The sequence below is a fragment of the Plectropomus leopardus genome, chromosome 6 (genome assembly GCF_026936395.1).
Source record: "Plectropomus leopardus strain MGB_pleo_1.0 chromosome 6, ASM2693639v1, whole genome shotgun sequence".
Classification (NCBI taxonomy): domain Eukaryota; kingdom Metazoa; phylum Chordata; class Actinopteri; order Perciformes; family Serranidae; genus Plectropomus; species Plectropomus leopardus.
In genome coordinates this window covers 5484217-5498522 of record NC_142181.1, presented here as the reverse complement: position 1 = coordinate 5498522, position 14306 = coordinate 5484217, and positions in this window count along the sequence as shown.

Genomic DNA, 14306 nt, shown 5'->3' with positions numbered 1-14306 from the left:
TCAAAAAATGACCTGTCTCAAAAAGAGCTAAAAATACATGAAAACTTCCTGAAGTAGCGTGCCAAGACATGCCATAGTAAAGACTGCTGCAAAACCAGCCCAGACATACACAATTTTGCATGTTGGAAAAATGACCGAAAAAGCAAGGCTATAGTATGGCAAAAATGTCAAAAAATGACCTGTCCCAAAAACAGCTAAAAATACCTGAAAACAGCCTAAAATAGCCTGCGGAGACACGCCATAATAAAGAATGTTGCAACAACAGCACAGAAATGTGAAATTGGGCATGTTGACAAAAATGACCAAAAAAGCAAGGCTATAGTATGGCAAAAATGTCAAAAAATGAACTGTCCCAAAAAGAGCTAAAAACAGCTGAAAACCATGTAAAATAGCGTGCCGAGACACACCATAGTAAAAAATGTTGCAAAAATAACCCAGAAATGTGAAATTTGGCATGTTGACAAAAATGACCAAAAAAGCAAGGCTATAGTATGGCAAAAATGTCAAAAAATGACCTGTCCCAAAAACAGTTAAAAATACTTGAAAACTGCCTAAAATAGCCTGCCAAGAACCGCCATAGTAAAGAATGTTGCAAAAACAGCCCAAAAATACTAAATTGGGCATGTTGACAAAAATGACCAAAAAAGCAAGGCTATAGTATGGCAAAAATGTGAAAAAATGACCTGTCTCAAAAACAGTTAAAAATACCTGAAAACTGCCTAAAATAACCTGCTGAGACACGCCATAGTAAAGACTGCTGCAAAAACAGCCCAGAAATACAAAATTTTGCATGTTGAAAAAATGACCAAAAAAGCAAGGCTATAGTATGGCAAAAATGTCAAAAAATGACCTGTCCCAAAAAGAGCTAAAAATACCTGAAAACTTCCTGAAGTAGCGTGCAGAGACATGCCATAGTAAAGACTGCTGCAAAAACAGCCCAAAAATACTAAATTGGGCATGTTGACAAAAATGACCAAAAAAGCAAGGCTATAGTATGGCAAAAATGTCAAAAAATCACATGTTCCAAAAACAGCTAAAAATACCTGAAAACTGTCTAAAAGAGCGTGCTGAGAAACGCCATAGTAAAGAATGCTGCAAAAACAGCACAAAAATACTAAATTGGGCATGTTGACAAAAATGACCAAAAAAGCAAGGCTATAGTATGGCAAAAATGTCAAAAAATGACCTGTCCCAAAAAGAGCTAAAAATACCTGAAAACTTCCTGAAGTAGCGTGCAGAGACATGCCATAGTAAAGACTGCTGCAAAAACAGCCCAAAAATACTAAATTTTGCATGTCAAAAAAATGACTGAAAAAGCAAGGCTATAGTATGGCAAAAATGTCAAAAAATGACCTGTCCCAAAAACAGCTAAAAATATCTGAAAACAGCCTAAAATAGCCTGCTGAGACACGCCATAAAAAGAATGCTGCAAAACAGCCCAAAAATACTAAATTGGGCATGTTGACAAAATGACCAAAAAAGCAAGGCTATAGTATGGCAAAAATGTCAAAAAATGACATGTCCCAAAAACAGCTAAAAATACCTGAAAACTGCCTAAAATAGCCTGCCAAGAACCGCCATAGTAAAGAATGTTGCAAAAACAGCCCAAAAATACTAAATTGGGCATGTTGACAAAAATGACCGAAAAAGCAAGGCTATAGTATGGCAAAAATGTCAAAAAATGACCTGTCCCAAAAACAGTTAAAAATACTTGAAAACTGCCTAAAATAGCCTGCCAAGAACCGCCATAGTAAAGACTGCTGCAAAAACAGCACAAAAATACTAAATTGGGCATGTTGACAAAATGACCAAAAAGCAAGGCTATAGTATGGCAAAAATGTCAAAAAATGGCCTGTCTCAAAAACAGCTAAAAAATACCCGAAAACAGCCTAAAATAGCCTGCCAAGACATGCCATAGTAAAGACTGCTGCAAAAACAGCCCAGACATACACAATTTTGCATGTTGACAAAAATGACCCAAAAAAGCAAGGCTATAGTATGGCAAAAATGTCAAAAAATGACCTGTCTCAAAAAGAGCTAAAAATACATGAAAACTTCCTGAAGTAGCGTGCAGAGACATGCCATAGTAAAGACTGCTGCAAAAACAGCCCAAAAATACTAAATTTTGCATGTCAAAAAAATGACTGAAAAAGCAAGGCTATAGTATGGCAAAAATGTCAAAAAATGACCTGTCCCAAAAACAGCTAAAAATATCTGAAAACAGCCTAAAATAGCCTGCTGAGACACGCCATAGTGAAGACTGCTGCAAAACCAGCCCAGACATACACAATTTTGCATGTTGAAAAAATGACCGAAAAAGCAAGGCTATAGTATGGCAAAAATGTCAAAAAATGATCTGTCCCAAAAACAGTTAAAAATACTTGAAAACTGCCTAAAATAGCCTGCCAAGAACCGCCATAGTAAAGACTGCTGCAAAACAGCACAGAAATACTAAATTGGGCATGTTGACAAAATGACCAAAAAGCAAGGCTATAGTATGGCAAAAATGTCAAAAAATGACCTGTCCCAAAAGAGCTAAAATACCTGAAAACTTCCTGAAAATAGCCTGCAGAGACATGCCATAGTAAAGACTGTTGCAAAAACAGCCCAAAAATACTAAATTGGGCATGTTGACAAAATGACCAAAAAGCAAGGCTATAGTATGGCAAAATGTCAAAAAATGACATGTTCCAAAAACAGCTAAAAATACCTGAAAACTGTCTAAAATAGCGTGCTGAGACACACCAAAGTAAAGAATGCTGCAAAATAACAGCACAAAAAATACTAAATTGGGCATGTTGACAAAATGACCAAAAAGCAAGGCTATAGTATGGCAAAATGTCAAAAAATGACCTGTCTCAAAAAGAGCTAAAAATACATGAAAACAGTTCCTAAAATAGCCTGCAGAGACATGCCATAGTAAAGACTGCTGCAAAAACAGCACAAAAATACTAAATTTTCCATGTCAAAAAATGACTGAAAAAGCAAGGCTATAGTATGGCAAAAATGTCAAAAATGACCTGTCCCAAAAACAGCTAAGAATATCTGAAAACTGCCTAAAATAACCTGCTGAGACACGCCATTGTGAAGACTGTTGCAAAACAGCCCAAAATACTAAATTGGGCATGTTGACAAAATGACCGAAAAAGCAAGGCTATAGTATGGCAAAAATGTCAAAAAATGACCTGTCCCAAAAAGAGCTAAAAACACTTGACAACTGCCTAAAATAACCTGCCGAGACACGCCATAAAAAAGAATGTTGCAAAACAGTCAAACAATACAAAATTTAGCATGTTGAAAAAATTACCGAAAAAGCAAGGCTATAGTATGGCAAAAATGTCAAAAAATGAACTGTCCCAAAAAACAGTTAAAAACACTTGAAAACTGCCTAAAATAGCCTGCCAAGAACCGCCATAGTAAAGACTGCTGCAAAAACAGCACAAAAATACTAAATTGGGCATGTTGACAAAATGACCAAAAAAGCAAGGCTATAGTATGGCAAAAATGTCAAAAAATGACCTGTCCCAAAAACAGTTAAAATACCTGAAAACTGCCTAAAATAGCCTGCCAAGAACACGCCATAGTAAAGAATGCTGCAAAACAGCCCAGAAATACTAAATTTTGCATGTTGACAAAATGACCAAAAAGCAAGGCTATAGTATGGCAAAAATGTCAAAAATGACCTGTCCCAAAAAGAGCTAAAATACCTGAAAACTTCCTGAAGTAGCGTGCAGAGACATGCCATAGTAAAGACTGCTGCAAAAACAGATAAAAATACTAAATTTTGCATGTCAAAAAATGACTGAAAAAGCAAGGCTATAGTATGGCAAAAATGTCAAAAAATGACCTGTCTCAAAAACAGCTAAAAATACCCCAAAACAGTCTAAAATAGCCTGCTGAGACACGCCATAGTAAAGACTGCCGCAAAAACAGCCCAAAAATACTAAATTGGGCATGTTGACAAAAATGACCAAAAAAGCAAGGCTATAGTATGGCAAAAATGTCAAAAAATGATCTGTCCCAAAAACAGTTAAAAATACTTGAAAACTGCCTAAAATAGCCTGCCAAGAACCGCCATAGTAAAGAATGTTGCAAAAACAGCCCAAAAATACTAAATTGGGCATGTTGACAAAAATGACCAAAAAAGCAAGGCTATAGTATGGCAAAAATGTGAAAAAATGACATAGCCCAAAAACAGCTAAAAACACTTGAAAACAGCCGAAAATAGCCTGCGAAGAACCGCCATTGTAAAGAATGTTGCAGAAACAGCCCAAAAAAACTAAATTGGGCATGTTGACAAAATTGACTGAAAAAGCAAGGCTATAGTATGGCAAAAATGTCAAAAAATGACCTGTCTCCAAAACAGCTAAAAATACCCCAAAACAGTCTAAAATAGCCTGCCAAGACATGCCATAGTAAAGACTGCTGCAAAAACAGCCCAGACATACACAATTTTGCATGTTGAAAAAACGACAGAAAAAGCAAGGCTATAGTATGGCAAAAATGTCAAAAAATAACATGTCCCAAAAACAGTTAAAAATACTTGGAAACTGTTTAAAAGAGCGTGCTGAGAAACGCCATAGTAAAGAATGCTGCAAAAACAGCCCAGAAATACAAAATTTTGCATGTTGAAAAAATGACCAAAAAAGCAAGGCTATGGTATGGCAAAAATGTGAAAAAATGACATAGCCCAAAAACAGCTAAAAACACTTGAAAACAGCCGAAAATAGCCTGCCAAGAACCGCCATTGTAAAGAATGTTGCAGAAACAGCCCAAAAAAACTAAATTGGGCATGTTGACAAAATTGACTGAAAAAGCAAGGCTATAGTATGGCAAAAATGTCAAAAAATGACCTGTCTCCAAAACAGCTAAAAATACCCCAAAACAGTCTAAAATAGCCTGCTGAGACACGCCATAGGAAAGAATTCTGCAAAAACAGCACAAAAATACTAAATTGGGCATGTTGACAAAAATGACCAAAAAAGCAAGGCTATAGTATGGCAAAAATGTGAAAAAATGACCTGTCCCCAAAACAGCTAAAAATACCTGAAAACAGCCTAAAATAGCCTGCTGAGACACGCCATAGTAAAGACTGCTGCAAAAACAGCCCAGAAATACAAAATTTTGCATGATGAAAAAAATGACCGAAAAAGCAAGGCTATAGTATGGCAAAAATGTCAAAAAATGACCTGTCTCAAAAAGAGCTAAAAATACATGAAAACTTCCTGAAGTAGCGTGCCAAGACATGCCATAGTAAAGACTGCTGCAAAACCAGCCCAGACATACACAATTTTGCATGTTGAAAAAATGACCGAAAAAGCAAAGCTATAGTATGGCAAAAATGTCAAAAAATGACCTGTCCCAAAAACAGTTAAAAATACTTGAAAACTGCCTAAAATAGCCTGCCAAGAACCACCATAGTAAAGAATGTTGCAAAAACAGCCCAAAAATACTAAATTGGGCATGTTGACAAAAATGACCAAAAAAGCAAGGCTATAGTATGGCAAAAATGTGAAAAAATGACCTGTCTCAAAAACAGTTAAAAATACCCCAAAACTGCCTAAAATAACCTGCTGAGACACGCCATCATAAAGAATGCTGCAAAAACAGCCCAGAAATACAAAATTTTGCATGTTGAAAAAATGACCAAAAAACAAGGCTATAGTATGGCAAAAATGTCAAAAAATGACTTGTCCCCAAAAACAGCTAAAAACACTTGAAAACAGCCGAAAATAGCCTGCGAAGAACCGCCATTGTAAAGAATGTTGCAGAAACAGCCCAAAAATACTAAATTGGGCATGTTGACAAAATTGACTGAAAAAGCAAGGCAAAAATGTCAAAAAATGACTTGTCCGAAAAAGAGCTAAAAACAGCTGAAAACCATGTAAAATAGCGTGCCGAGACACACCAAAGTAAAGAATGTTGCAAAAATAACCCAGAAATGTGAAATTTGGCATGTTGACAAAAATGACCAAAAAAGCAAGGCTATAGTATGGCAAAAATGTGAAAAAATGACCTGTCTCAAAAACAGCTAAAAATACCCGAAAACAGTCTAAAATAGCCTGCTGAGACACGCCATAGGAAAGAATGCTGCAAAAACAGCCCAGAAATACAAAATTTTGCATGATGAAAAAAATGACCGAAAAAGCAAGGCTATAGTATGGCAAAAATGTCAAAAAATGACCTGTCCCAAAAAACAGTTAAAAACACTTGAAAACTGCCTAAAATAGCCTGCCGAGACACGCCATAGTAAAGAGTGTTGCAAAAACAGGCCCAAAATACAAAATTTGGCATGTTTAAAAAATGACCAAAAAAGCAAGGCTATAGTATGGCAAAAATGTCAAAAATGTCAAAAAATGACCTGCCTCAAAAAGAGCTAAAAACACATGAAAACTGCCTAAAATAGCCGGCCAAGAACCGCCATAGCAAAGAATGTTGCAAAAACAGCCCAAAAATGTGAAATTCGGCATTCTGAAAAAATGACCAAAAATGCAAGGCTATAGTATGGCAAAAATGTCAAAAAATGACCTGTCCCAAAAACCACCTAAAAACACCTGAAAACTACTTTAAAAAGCGTGCAGAGACACGCCATAGTAAAGAATGTTGCAAAAACAGCCCCAAAATACAAAATTTGGCATGTTGAAAAAATGACCGAAAAAACAAGGCTATAGTATGGCAAAAATGTCAGAAAAGGACCTGTCCCAAAAACAGCTTAAAACATCTGAAAACTGCCTAAAATAGCCTGCAGAGACACGCCACAGTAAAGAATGTTGCAAAACAGCCCAAAAATACAAAATTTGGCAAACTGAATAAATGACTGAAAAAGCAAGGCTATAGTATGGCAAAAATGTCAAAATATGACATGTCCCAAAAACAGCTAAAAACAGCAGAAAACCACATAAAATAGCGTGCAGAGACACACCATAGTATATAATGTTGCAAAAATGACCAAAACCACCATAATTTGGTATGTCAAAAAACGACAGAAATGCAAAACTATAGTATGGCAAAAAATGTCAAAATTTAACATATGTCAAAAAATGCTGGAAATTGCCTAGAAATGCCTGCTGATGCTGGCCAAAGCATAGACAGTTGCAAAAAGAGCCTAAAAAAACATAATTTGGCTTGTTGAAACAATGACCGGAAATGCAACACTGTAGTATGGCAAAAAAATGTGAAAATGAAAAATGTCCCAAAAATAGCTGGAAACTGCCTAGAATACCCTGTCGATGCATGCCATACCATAGAAAGTTGGAAAAAGGAGCAAAAACACCATAATTTGGTATGTCCAAAAATTGACTGAAAATGCAATACTTAAGTATGGCAAAAAATGTCAAAATTTTAAATTTGTCAGAAAATGCTGGAAATTGCCTAGAATAGCTTGCTGATGTTGGCCCTAGCAAAGAAAGTTGCAAAAAGTGCAAAAAACACCATAATATGGCATGTCAAAAAAATGACCGAAAATGCAATACTATAGTATGGTAAAAAGTGTCAAAATTTAATATGTGTTTAAAAAAGCTTGAAATGCCTAGAATAATCTGCTGATCCACACCATAGCACAGAAAGTTGAAAAAAGGGCCAAAAACACCATAATCTGGCTTGCTGAAAAAATGACCAAAAATGCAAGGCTATAGTATGTCAAAAAATGTCAAAATTTAACATGTCCCAAAAAAAAGTTGGAAACCGCCTACAATAGCCTGCCATTGAACGCCACAGCATAGCAAGTTCAAAAAAAGGGCCAAAACCACCATAATCTGGCATGCCGAAAAACTGACCGGATATGCAATACTATATACTATAGTATGGCAAAAAAAGGTCAAAATTTAACGTGTCAAAAATAGCTGAAAAGTGCCTCAAATGGCCTGCTGATGCACGCCAGTTGCAAAAACGACCAAAAAAAACTGACCGAATATGCAAAAAATGGCAAAAAATGGCAAAATTTAACATTTGTCAAAAAATGCTGGAAATTGCCTAGAATGGCTTGCTGATGCTTGCCATTGCGAAGAAAGTTGCAAAAAGTGCAAAAAACACCATTATTTGGCATTTCGAAAAATGTGCTCACTTCAGGGTGCTTACATACGTTCACTTCTTCAGGCTTAACTCTTAAAGAGTTTGCCAGCATGCATTACATATACATCTATATTTTCAAATACAACATATCCAACCATGCTCATACCTTTTTATATTTGCCCTGTAAAATGACACAGGATGCTGATATTATCCCAGCCAATGAGATTCGGGTCTATGAAAATTAATTTTCTAACCTTAGATACAAGATGAGTGTAATAAGGATTCTTCATTCCTTTGATCCTCTTCAATATCCGCAGTGCTAATTGAGGTTCGAGGCGCCTGTGTTTGATGACATTACTACAGCAGTCCATTAATAATGCAAAATATTTAAAGATCACCTATTTTTATCTGTGGGTGACAGATTGTAGTCATTATTTTGGACATCTGTTGGGGTTTGGAGTTTATTAAAGCTGATTTTGACTCTCCTTGTACTCATTTAGACTGGCCCGCGGCCATCATTTTTTGTTTCAGATGATGGGCCCACTCTCATCTTTTACACACATTCAGTCAGTACTCATTTATAGATCACATGGTGAAGTGACGCTCAGCAGCTTGAAAGGAGATGCAAGTACAAGTGCTACCTCCTTTGTCAGATACTGAAGTTTTATTTATGGGGAGGAAGGAGGCGGCGTTCGGAAACGCTGGCTCTTTTTGACACGGGGTCCCTTTCATCATTTGATCTCATTTGGACATGCAGTATCCTCAGCACATGGACAAATTCTAAGAGACTTTTCATTCAAATGTTATACAGTACGTCATTTGCAGTAAGTAATTAGGTACATTCACTGACACACTGTTTTAAGTGTAATTTTTAGGAAATTGTAATTTACTTGTGTATTTCTATTTTGTGTTACAATATAGATTCATTCCTTTTTTGAGGGATATGTTGTTCTTTTAACTCCACCTTATTTATTGAATAGCTTTATTTGGCAGTTACCGCATTGATTAAAATAGTCTAACATTGCATCGTATCATATTGTATTGTATCGTATCGTATCGTATCGTATCGTATCGTTTTGTATCATTATCACTGTGCGGGTGAACACACTGTGATGGGACTGAAAATCCTTTACAGAAATAATTACTACAGAGCTATTCCTTTGTTTTCAAATGTCATTATCATATCAGGGAAATAAGGTTAAAAAACTAAAAACTAAAATTAAAAAAAATATGTTTTTTAAAAAAAATTGAAATGAAAACCAAGCTCTATGTGTAAAAAGATCAGAGAATGTTTGGGGAACGCTAGGGGGTGAGTTGAAATATTTTGTTATTACAGTTTAAACAAAACTAAGACCTACTTGTTTACAAAATTATATTGAAATATAAATAAATTCTTAAGGGAATACTCCCTCCTGATCATTTGTATACAAGGGCTGGCTGGGACTGAAATTCAGCCGAGGACTTGGAGAGGCTTTTAATGTGAGCACACGGAGGGCATGAGCAGATTTTTTTTCCAGTAATTTAAACACTTATAAACACAATGCGGACGATCTTTCAGACACTTTAGGATGTCTTGCTGACATATAATTTACTTTACAGTCACACAACATTACATTCAGTAGAGCACTTGTAATTTGATCTGTCTCAGTACTTCACAAACAGACATCCCTTTTGATCAAAGAAACAGTAATTTTACTTAAATTATCACATGACCTCCTGATCTACCAGTGCCTTGTTCTTTGTTTTGGTTATTTTGTGGCTTTGATGAATCCAAACTAATCCTTTCAAAAACCAAAATCACACAATTACACAAACTACAGATAAAAGCAGCAGTAGACTAGCAGCTCATGTGTTCAGCAAAGTAAAATTGCTATTTTTTCCAATGGAGTCTTGCTTTGCAAAGACCAAAGATAACTTTTACCTCCACTTCAGTTATCTGTTAGTAGAGGATGCCTGTTAGAGATGTACTGAGCATATGACTGCATAAATGAGACTTGGATTATACTGCATGAGTTGTGTGAGATTTTTTTTATGCAGTTGTTTTGATACAATTTTGTAGTTGTTAAAAGCGGACCCCTTGGGGACATGCAGTGCATATGAGAAAAACTAATTTTTCTTTACAAACTCAGTGTAACACAGGATGAGTGAATGACACACAAATAACCATTTGGGGGGTGAAGTATTCCTTTAACCCTTTGAAACCTGGGAAAATTCTTAAAAAAAAGGCAGGTATAAGGCAATGAGAAACTTAGGAAGAAATTACCCAAAAATTAGCAAGAAATTAGTAGAAAAGTACAAGAAAATTACTTGAAATGTGCAAAATAAACCCCAAAACAAAGAAACAATCATCTTATCATATCATAATCATTATAATCAAGAACTATATTTAGATTTGACACTGTCCCAAAATGAATAAGACAATGGAAAAATGACAAAAAACAAACTAACAAACAAAAGGACAAGAAATTGACCTGAAAAAAGTTTTTGAAAAATTATAATAATTCTGTAAAATAATTTCATAGATATATAATTATGATAATTAGAAATATAGTTTTCTGGACATTTTGACTGGCTTAAAAAAATATAAATCAACAAATTTCTTTCATTATGCAAGACATTTCATACAAAGCTGCTTATTGTCTGTTTTCTGTTTCTGTTATTGAGAGAAATCTAATTAATTTGCCCAAGGTTTAATGGTTTAAATATCTGTGAAAGGTGTCTGAACGTAGGACAAGAAAAGTGATATCAGTCCAGGTTTCAAAGGGTTAATATGAAGAACTGTAGGTATTTGATACTTTTTTCCCTCCTTGTCATTTCCCGTCATTACTGCTACCAAAATTCTTCAGCAAAATTGATTATTTCTCACCGCTGTCCTGCTCCAGATGAATGCTCCTGTCCATCACAGCTCTCACGCTCCTGTCACAAACTTGCAGCTTCTCCACCATGGGGGGAATACTACGAAGCAAGGTAACAGAGCCAGGCTCTCATCGACTGAGCTGGCTCGACAAACCCTGCAGTCTCGGTCAGAGCTGACAGGGTAACACGAAAGTGGTTATTAAACTGTCTTTGTCTTTCTGCTTCAAACTCTGTGCGCGTTCACAGAAAACGAGTCACGGAAAATGAATGAATGACTGAATGACGCGCTGAACGCGCATTTGGCACTTTAAAATAAACGATCGCGTGCCGCCTACTTCCGCCCTTTGAAGAATATTAAAATATATTCCAACACAAATTGTCACCGTTGCTTCAATAAAGGAGCGAGCTGACAGAAAATGACGATGGCGAGTGCACAAGTTAATATAGGCGATCTATTTAGGCGATATATCTGCACATTTTGCAGCTCTCTAATTTCAAAACTGGATGCAGCAGATTTGAATGTTATAATCAAGAACTATATTTAGGTTTTACACTGCCCCATAATGAAGGAGCGTGTAAATCACTAGTTTTTAGACTAATAAAGTCAAATGAATTTTACGGATTGAATAATATCTGTAAATAAACAAAAACAGACTAATCTATCTGCTGTAATATAACATTAGTTTTAAAACAGACTTCAGCAAATCGGAACTAAGCATATGAACATAAGTGGTAACGTATGTATAATTTGAAGAGATTTTTTTCATTTACTGTGAAATTGACATCATTCTGATTAAAAATATATATTAATCTGTTAATGTATAATGTGATCTGTGGTTTTAAAGAAACGTATTCACACATTTAGTAGTTCAGTGAGAGCCACAAACATATGAACATCTGTCTGCATCACTGATAAACTGCAGGCTCCTGTGGGGGAAAATAAAGCTTTGCAATGCATATTGCTATACTGTAAATGCACAATGTTGTTAGGATGGATTTATGTAACATTATGGCTCAACAAGTGGTATGAAGTGTATTATTAACGTTTTCGGTTGATATGTCGACACTGAGTATCGAGTTACGTTCCTCAAAGAAGCTGTGAAAGACACTTTTCAGCTGATTTCAAGCTGAAACTCAGAACATAACCTGCTCCCGACCAGATTAGATTTTTTTGCTTCGTAGTACACCCCCCAGGGCCTGCTGGCTCTTGTTTGAAGCCCTGAGGGGACAGGTGTTATGTCTCCGGTCTAGGGGGAACCTGGACATAGCTTCCCCACTCTTCCACTCCCAAGAAAAAACAGCTTCTTATTTACTAAGACGTGAGCCTGCCCTAACACAACAAACAAAAAAACCCCAAAAACAAAAAAACACTTTCAAACCTAGACTCACCTAGAAGAAAACAAATGTAAAACAAAAAAACAGGTCTCTAACCTGGACTCTGAAACTGAAAACAGGAGAAAACATTTAACAAAAGAAAAGGGCTACTAACTCCTGGCAAACTGCAAAAAGATGCTCAAATGTTTACAGTGTTTCAGCAAACAAAACAGGGTATTTACAAGAATCAAAGTTACCAATAAGCAAATCATGAAGTTACCAAAATCATACAAACACTATGCTGGCTCTGTTGGAAATGGCAGAGGTGGGGGAAGGGGAGCTCTTCAGGAAGCTTCACTTTAAAACTCCCTCTGATTCAAGAGGAGCCAATCCTGCAGCAGCCACTCCCTCTGGAGCAGCCAATAGCAGCACACCACCTGCCTGAAACATCCACTCACACAGGGACATATCAACACATGCACACACACACACACACACACACACACACACACACACACACACACACACACACACATACACATACAGAGGAGGAGAGAGAGAACTAACAGAAAAAACAACAGAAAATCAAGATGACCCCAGGGGTCATAACACAGCACATCTCCTGCTGCTGGAGACAGCAGTCTGGGTCAAAGCATCTGTCACTGTGTTCTTCTCTTCGTTTTCTCTGCTCAGACAGGTACCTCTACAATGTTGTTCGTCCTCATTTTCCTTTATGAGATTTTCCAAGAAGCAGAGAAGTGAGAAGAGCTTCTTTTCACTACAGAGAGCCAAACATTCAAGAAATTATCATTAAGGCCTGTTTTTCTGCTGGCTGAGGGCTTCAGTCTCATTGCAGGCCCAGACCTGAAGTTCTGTGTTTCCTTGAGCAGGAAACAGCAAGTTTTCTCAAAAGCCCTTTTACACTAATAAATAATTTTGCTTGATAGACTTCAGCAGCAGGTCCACATGTGCTGTTTTTGGGTTAGCACAGAAGGTTTGCACTTGTGTCTTTTACCAACAAGTTAGATCTTTAGCTGAGATGTTGTTGGCTTGATGGCAGGCTGGGGTTGAACATTTGGGGATATTTTTTTCTTCTGCACACCCTGCAGCAGATGAACAGATGCTGCGGGAGCTTTTAGTTTTGATGCTTTTTTTTTCTTCAGAGAAAAGAGAGAGAAAAGTAAGCAACTAAAATCAGGTTGAATGCAGTGGATGTTCCATATTTCACTCACATCTCACTGTCTTTATCAGTGGATGAAATCTGTCATCAGCAGCTTCTTGTCACAAACTCCATCTGCTGATAAAGACTGTGCTGATAAAGATTGTTAAGTTTGCTTGAGAGCTCTGGGGAAAGAAAGAAAAAAAAGCAAAACATTTTTGATCAAACTACTGTTTTTCAGGAATAAGCTTTGTTATTTTTGTCAGAAATAAATTCAGCTTTTACAGCCACTGATGAAGAGAATATAGATTTTGGTTGGATTATCACTTTAATTATTCATTGAGTCTTTTGGGCCCTTTTTTAATTATAAATTTTATTTCGTTTTATTAGTCTATTTATTTGTCATACGGAACCACATATAAAAATGTGAAGCAATGCACTTTTTGCTCCAGATATCTGGAATTGAAATGCAGGTTCTTCCATCACCACCTAATTTGCAAAACATGATATGTTGGCAATTTCATGTGATACATATAAATAAAGACTATTTCTGAACACATGACAGATGTGAACTGTTATGTGGATTTATTTTATGGATTATTTGGAAACATTTCTTTATCTTATTGCAATCTTTTTCTTACACCAGTGAGAGCAGGAGATATGAAGGTTTCAGTTAGGCAACCTAAACACATTATACCGTGAGGCTTTGATAATGCCATCTCTCCATGCTCTCCACAGCCACGCGCTCTCAGCTTTGCAGTCACGTACTGCGCAACAGGCACTCCGCACTCCTGTGGCTCCTACAGCTGCCTGCGCCGCAGCCTGCCTTTCGGTGGCGCTAGAGCACCAGACAATCTACTGTGCCATGTGGCACGGAGAGGGCTGACCAGGCTATATAAGCTGTGGCTTTGCCGCAACTTCGCTCTGTTATGAAATGGGAGTTGAGTGCGCACTGCAGAAAAAAGAG